General features: G+C 38.7%; 1 non-coding gene across 1 annotated transcript; it reads right to left on the bottom strand.

Moving 5' to 3' along the window:
• Positions 1-4,175: 4,175 nt before the first annotated feature.
• On the bottom strand, positions 4,176-4,247 carry TRNAK-UUU (transfer RNA lysine (anticodon UUU)). Its single transcript has one exon. It is a non-coding gene; the product is annotated as a tRNA-Lys (tRNA).
• Positions 4,248-8,141: the final 3,894 nt, after the last annotated feature.

Raw genomic sequence — 8,141 nt, forward strand, 5'->3', positions numbered from 1 at the left:
AATCTTACGTTGTGTAGGCTACTTAGGTGGGAAGCTAATATGTTTCCTCCTAACAAGCTGAAAACGGTTTCAATAAAAACCTGTTTTTTGCCAGCAGGTTGCTCGCATGTCGTGTTCGTGAGGCTCAAGCAATTCAGTGGTTGGAAACGTGGGTCTCCAATGGGTTGCTGTGGGGCAGTGGTTGGATTCCGGAAAATTTCCTGCAATTAGAACTAATTTAAGCAGTTTAAGGAAACAAGAGCTGGACTTGCCTCTGTATTACACACTAGAATGAGAAATGAAAAAACACTCCCAGTGTAGAATGGGCCATTTCACAGTGACACCTTACAGAAGAGATTTTCCTTCCTATTCTTCATTCAGCCAGGACTATAAACTCAACACTCTCTTGGTTCCAGACACTCAGAGAGAAAACCTAGCATCTGAAGATGGAGGACTAAGGCATATGATAATTTCTGTCACTAATCATTGCTTTTAAAAATGCAATACATTTTTTAAAAATTGTTATAAATTGCCTTGTTCTTTTTGCTAAAGTGTTTTGCCTTTACTTAAAATCACATTCCGCTCCCCCCTCCCCCAGTTTTGATACGTATTTGACTTACATCACTGTGTGAGTTTAAGTTGTACAGCATGATGTTCTGACTTACATAGATTGAAATAATTACCGAAATAAGTTTAGTAAGCATCTATCATCTCATCCTCAGGATAAAGAACAAACTCCACTCACATACTCTGTCCCTAACATCTTTTCCCTTTACTTTTCTCTGTTCTTTAGGTGGAAATATGAAATTCAAAAATTCACATTTCTTATTAAAACTATGATGGCCACTTAAAAAGTAGGTAATATTTAGAAAAACATGTGAGACTCACGTTTCGCTGAAAACGAGACAAAATCTAAAAATGAAAAGGGCTTTGCTCTCAATCGTCACCCTTCTTAGTCATCCAGCAGCCATGCTGCTACAAGCAAAGTAAAGACTAAGTGCTCATGGAGATAGAAGGGGCAAAGGACCCATCACATCACAAACTTGGCCTTCTGGACTTCTTCTTATGTGAGAATGATAAACCTCCAACTTCTTTCAGTCACCATTCTCCAGGTGTTCCTGATGAGTATCAGGTGTTCCTGATAAATAGGATTATTATTTTCTGATGGGTATAGAATGAAGCCTTTCAGAAAGAATCTTGAATTCAAAATTTTGTGGCTTAGGACTTCTCTGGTGTCGCAGTGGTTAAGGATCCGCCTGACAATGCAGGGGACACGGGTTCGAGTCCAGGAAGATACCACATTCGGCGGAGCAACTAAGCCCGTGCGCCACAACTACTGAGCCTGGGCTCTACAGCCTGCGAGCCACAACTACTAAGCCCCCGTGCTGCAACTACTGAGCCTGCGCGCCTAGAGCCCGTGCTCTGCAATGAGAAGCCACCACAATGAGCAGCCCGTGTACCACAACGAAGAGCAACCCGCGCTCACCGCAACTAGAGAAAGCCCGTGCACAGCAACGAAGACCCAATGCAGCAAAAAAAAAATTTTTTGCAGTACGCGGGCCTCTCACTGTTGTGGCCTCTCCTGTTGCAGAGCACAGGCTCCATACGCGCAGGCTCAGCGGCCATGGCTCACGGGCCCAGCCACTCGGTGGCATATGGGATCCTCCCGGACCGAGGCACAAACCCATGTCCCCTGCATCGGCAGGCGGACTCTCAACCACTGCGCCACCAGGGAAGCCAAAGCAAAAATTTTAAATAAATAAATAAAAAACATTTTGTGGCTTAAAAAGACTTTATGAAAACATCACTTAAGTGAGTTAACAGCTGTTGAGCACATGTTGCCTAGAATTCACACCGCGTTAACAAAATATAGCATGAGAATTTATGTCAAATGTTCAGAATGTTAGGTTGTAATGTCACAGAAGTAAGGAATCCAGTGCCACAAATACTTCCATGACCATTAAACCTACCGGTCAATGAGCCTGTGCATTCCAGCACCCTTGTTTACACTGGCAACGTGGATTCACTCATCCTGTCAGCCGTGAATGATTCCCTCACTGACGATCCAGCAGGAGATCAAATCAATACCCTGCTTTCAGATAGCTTCTGTTCTATAAGGGACGGTCAAAAATAATGAAATAAATTAAATAATTCAATAATACATGAAATTTAATGGAATGATGTGTGTAGAAAGTCAAAGGAGTCTACAGAAACTTAGAGAAAAACTGCAATTTGCAAGGTGTCATGATATAAGAACACCCCAAAATCTATTATAATTGTATATACTAGCAATTTACAAATGGAAACTGAAATTAAAAATATAATATCATGTTTGAATGTTCAAAAAAGAAAAAGTAGAAGAAAAATGAGTAAATCTAACAAAACACTGACTTTCATGAAACAGTAATGAAAGAAATCAATGATGAACTTTTACTTACATTTACTTATGACATACCGTATTGAATATGACATATCATATTCATTGATTGGAAAACAACATCGAAATGTTGTTAAATTACCCCAAATTGTCATACAGGTATAATGCATTTCCAATCTAGATTTTTATGGAACAACCACTATTATTCTAAAATTAATATGGAAAGGCAAAAGAACGGGAAGAGCTAGAGCATCACAAACATACTGAAGTGGCTGGAACCATTGCACATGATCTCAAGACTTCTAATATAGTAACAGTAATCAAGATTGTGTGGGATTTGTTGAGGGACAGACCCACAGACCAAAGGAACAGAATGAGGAAAAGAACCCCACACAGCTACAAGTAACCTTTAACAACATGGGTGTGAGCTGTGCGGATTTACTGTTTTACACAGATGCCACAACAAATTTAATAATAATGAAAACATTTGAAACGTTGGGAGAATTGCCAAAATCTGACACAAAGTGGCTGTCGGAAAAATGGTGCAAAGACTTCCTCCATGCAAAGTTGTCAGAAAACTGAAAGTTGTAAAAAAATTGCAGTATCTTGAAGCACAATAAAGCAAATTGCAATGAAAGAGGTATAACTGGATTGACATAATAGGAAGTTACCATAACCACAATTATATATGACGATAGTCGATTTAAAAATGGCAAGTTATACTCATAAAATTAACGATAGATGTTGTGTGATTTAAGGATTTAAATAACTTAGCTTATTAGAGTAGCAAAATGGTTAAGATACCTCTCTTTGAAGCCAGTCAACATGGATTCAATTCCTGATTTACCCACTTGCTGGGATGGGACTAAATAAGTCTTTAAACCTGTCATTGTGCCAAGCTGCTTCATTCATGAAATAATAAACAACAGTACTTTTCTTCAGAGATGAAAATCCAATATCTTATTATGCATAAAGCAATAATAACAGCGACTCTTACTAATCAAAATCAACAACACTTATCAAAGAAAAATATATCATTTGGGGATGGGAGGAAACTCTAAGTGGAGGATATCAGGTGTCAGTTGGCATGATAAACAGAACAAATCTTTTCACTGGAAGATCCTCTGGCAATGAGAAAGGACAGAATGACTTCCAGGAGTTGGGCAATGGGGATTATCTCCTTGCCACAGACTATACTTGGATTCTTGCCATCTTTCCTTCTTATGTATCATGATATTTTCATTCTCTTCACTGCATGCTTCTCTACCTCCACACACTTGCTTTTCAAGCACCTGACCATAGCCAACTCCCAGAGAAAAAGATTTCCTGGCACCATTTTGCCATTTCAGTTCTTTCATTGAACTAAAGCCCCGAAATAACTCTTTCATCACGTTTACAGTACACCTATTTTGTGTCATTGCTTATATGCATTATCACATCACAAAAGTCCCAAAACAACTCACTGATTTATACACCCCTTGTTGCAAAACAAGGGAAATATGCAAGGGAGGAAATAATCATGCAAAAACAAAAAGTGTATAAAAAACATTTTACTATACTAGAAAATTAATGATGGAACATACTGCTTAATACTGTAATTTGAAATACAAATTTTAATAGTCTTTGGATAATTGATTCTCTAGTAAATTGTTTAGTGATATCATCAACTAAGCATTTCCAGACATTAATTTTTAGTAAACTAGTATAAAGATATCTTAGACAACTTATCTAAATAAAATCTTTACAGCATTTCCAAAAACCAAATTGATTTTTTTTTTTTTTTTTTTTTGGTGGTGCTGCTTAGCTTGTTGGATCTCAGTTCCCTGACCAGGGATTGAACCTGGGCCACAGTAGTAAAAGTCCCGAATCCTAACCACTAGATCACCAGGGAACTCCCTACATTTTTTTAATATTCTTTTCCATTACAGTTTAACCCAGAACATTGAACATAGTTCCCTGTGATCTACAGTAGGACCTTGTTGTCCATCCATTCTATATATAATAGTTTGCATCTACTAACCCCAAACTCCCGGCCCATCCCTCCCGTACCTCTCCTCCCCCTTGGCAACCACAAGGCTATTCTCTATGCCTGTAAGTCTGTTTCTGCTTCATAGATAGGTTCGTTTCAGTCACATTTTATTTTTTTATTTTTTATATTTTTTGCTGCACTGTTTGGCTTGTGGGATCTTAGTTCCCGGACCAGGGATCAAACCTAGGCCGCCGCAGTGAAAGCGCCAAGTCCTAACCAATGGACTGAGGAGGAATTTCCTGTGTCATATTTCAGATTCCATAGATAAGTGATAGCATATGGTATCTATCTTTCTCTTTCTGACTTTCTTCACTCAGTATGATAATGTCTAGTTCTACCCATGTTCCCAAAAATGGCATTATTTCATTCTTTTATGGCTGAGTAGTATTCCACTGTATACGTGTACCACATATATCCATTCATCTGTCCACATCCATTTTTTAGCAGCCGGCCAAAAAATAAAATAAAATAATCCAACTTGAACAATGGAATTTACATGTGGTGCAGGAAAAGAAATGAAATAAATTAGTAGCATGAAGAAAAGTGTGGTCTTTCCTAACCAAGAAAACAGGATTTTCAAGAGTAAACATCCAGTGTTTTATTAAAGAGACTCACATCTTTTTTTTTTTTTTTTGCGGTACACGGGCCTCTCACCGCTGTGGCCTCTCCCGTTGTGGAGCACAGGCTCCGGACGCGCAGGCTCAGCAGCCATGGCTCACAGGCCCAGCCGCTCCGCGGCATGTGGGATCCTCCCAGACCGGGGCACGAACCCGTGTTCCCTGCATCGGCAGGCGGACCCTCAACCACTGTGCCACCAGGGAAGCCCTCACATCATTTTTTGATGTTTGACTACTTACAACTATATATTAAGATTCACCATAACCTCTCCTTATTTGGCCTATGTGGTGAAGAAGACCAAGTCTGAGGGCTTCCTTCTTTGATACCAACTGGAAGCTCAACCATAAGTGGTTATCCTTCCCTAAGCCCGATCCAGTAATCACCTTAAAACATCAAGTCATTCATCATTCCGTTATGTCAAACCATTGTTTGAACACCTTGGTATTCTTCCCTGTCCCCCTAGAAAGCGGAATTACATAACAAACATTCTCGTAACACTTCAACATTAATATCAATCTAAATGACCAAACTAGCCTTTGTGTGGAGTTCCACCCTATTCCAGTGAATAGCCACAAGTGCAAACTAGCAACAACAAAAACTGTTTTGGTGGTGATATGTGAAATTTCTAGTTTATCTATCAAGCAAAAATCTTCCCATTGTATATTGTTTAGTGTTAAGAGAATACTCAGGAACACTGTTATTTTCAAATTATTTCACTGAGCGGTTCAAGGACAAAAGTGAAACTGGATGATTTAAAATTTTTCTAATATTTTTTATGTGCTTCTATATTCCTATTTTTCCTTCATATAAATCAAGGTGCACGATGTTAGATTTACTGGGCACAAAAAAGATCACGAAGAAATACATTCATACACCACATATTCATGAATAGGGATGAGGTTACACATTCACAAGGTGGGGTCACTTGCCCCCAAGACAGAAAACCAAGAAGTAATTGCAGTTTCACCCCTTGCAGGAATGTCACCTTAAACCAATCACTCTGGAATTTCCCGAACACTAGTGAGGTAATCTGCAGGATAAGACTAAGACTTTGATGCTACTTTCCCCCAAAAAAGGTAACCTTGCCTGAAAGAACCTTTTCTTTTACTAATAACATTCTTATCCCACCAAGTTACTGCATATAAAAGCCTTCCAATTTGTACAGCACCGTTTAGGACCTCTTTAATTTCTAGGTGGGATACTGCCCAATTCATGAATCATTCAATACAACCAATCAGATCTTTAAATTTACCCTGTTCAATTTTTGCACGTCAATAAAATTCAGAGTTTGAAATAAACTGCTATGTGACTTGCATTATAGCCATCTGAATATTCTGGAATAGAGTGGAGGGAATAATCAAGTACAAATTATGAGTATATAATCCCCAAATTATATGTTGATTCCATATTCGAAAGAAATTGTTATAGCTTCTTTCCACCCTGACAGCCTAATGGTGCATTCTTAGCGTTTATTGTAAAGCACCAAGACAGGATAAAACTGTGTTGGTAAAAGAAACAGGATTCAACCAGGGTCATAAGGAAAGTAATTAAATTTTATTACATCTGTGTGGTTTCTCTCCAGGATAAATATTCTGATATCTAGCAACAAGTAAGTAATAATTTGAAACATTGCCATATTTATTTACTGCATATAAAAGCCTTCCAATTTGTACAGCACCGTTTAGGACCTCTTTAATTTCTAGGTGGGATACTGCCCAATTCATGAATCATTCAATACAACCAATCAGATCTTTAAATTTACCCTGTTCAATTTTTGCACGTCAATAAAATTCAGAGTTTGAAATAAACTGCTATGTGACTTGCATTACAGCCATCTGAATATTCTGGAATAGAGTGGAGGGAATAATCAAGTACAAATTATGAGTATATAATCCCCAAATTATATGTTGTTTGATTCCATATTCGAAAGAAATTGTTATAGCTTCTTTCCACCCTGACAGCCTAATGGTGCATTCTTAGCGTTTATTGTAAAGCACCAAGACAGGATAAAACTGTGTTGGTAAAAGAAGCAGGATTCAACCAGGGTCATAAGGAAAGTAATTAAATTTTATTACATCTGTGTGGTTTCTCTCCAGGATAAATATTCTGATATCTAGCAACAAGTAAGTAATAATTTGAAACATTGCCATATTTATTGCATTTTATTTACTTTTTTTTTTTTTTTGGCTGCATTGGGTCTTCATTGCTGTGCGCGGGCTTTCTCTAGCTGCTCTAGATGCAGCAAGTGGGGGCTATTCTTCGCTGTGGTGAGCGGGCTTCTCATTGTGGTGACTTCTCTTGTTGCAGAGCACAGGGCTCTAGGCACACGGGCTTCAGTAGTGGTGGTTCACAGGCTTAGTAGTTGTTGCTTGCGGGCTCTAGAGCGCAGGCTCAGTAGTTGTGGCGCACTGGCTTAGTTACTCTGTGGCATGTGCGATCTCCCCGGACCAGGGCTCAAACCTGTGTCCCCTGCATTGGCAGGTGTATTCTTAACCACTGCCCTACCAGGGAAGTCCCTATTGCATTTTAAAGTATAAAGTATTTGGTGAACCCTCAGTTTAAGGCACAACCAAAAAGCTTTGCCATATTCAGTACATCTGTAATGTCCTGTTGCGCATAGATTATCTGATGATTAATGAAATGTGAGCGCCGAGTAAAGGTTTTTCCCATTCAGTGCATTTGTGAGGTAATAATCTCCAGAATGAATTATTTGGTGAATGAATTTGTTGCCTAAAGCCCTGGTCAAACTAAATACATTTACCTGGTATTTCTCCAGTATGACTTTTCCAATGAAGCTAAGATGTGGACACTTGTTAAAACCCTGGCTTAAAGTCCCTCACCAATATGGATTACCTGACAGTAAGTTAGACTTCAAAGTACAATAAATGATTTGCCATACTCATTATATTTGAAAGGTTTCTCTCCAGTATGAATTTTTTGGTGCACCTTAAGGTACAAATTTTGACTAAAAACTATGAGACATTTATGACATTTCTACGATTACTGTCCAATATGGCTTATCTGATGCTAAGTGAGGTTTTGCCACAGGCGTGAATGTGCATGTTTCCTCCCACTATGAATCTCCCATGAATTTAAACTGTCAGTTTTGAATGAGGACCTTCCCATATATATCACATT

This window comes from Mesoplodon densirostris, chromosome 19 (genome assembly GCF_025265405.1).
Source record: "Mesoplodon densirostris isolate mMesDen1 chromosome 19, mMesDen1 primary haplotype, whole genome shotgun sequence".
Taxonomy (NCBI): domain Eukaryota; kingdom Metazoa; phylum Chordata; class Mammalia; order Artiodactyla; family Ziphiidae; genus Mesoplodon; species Mesoplodon densirostris.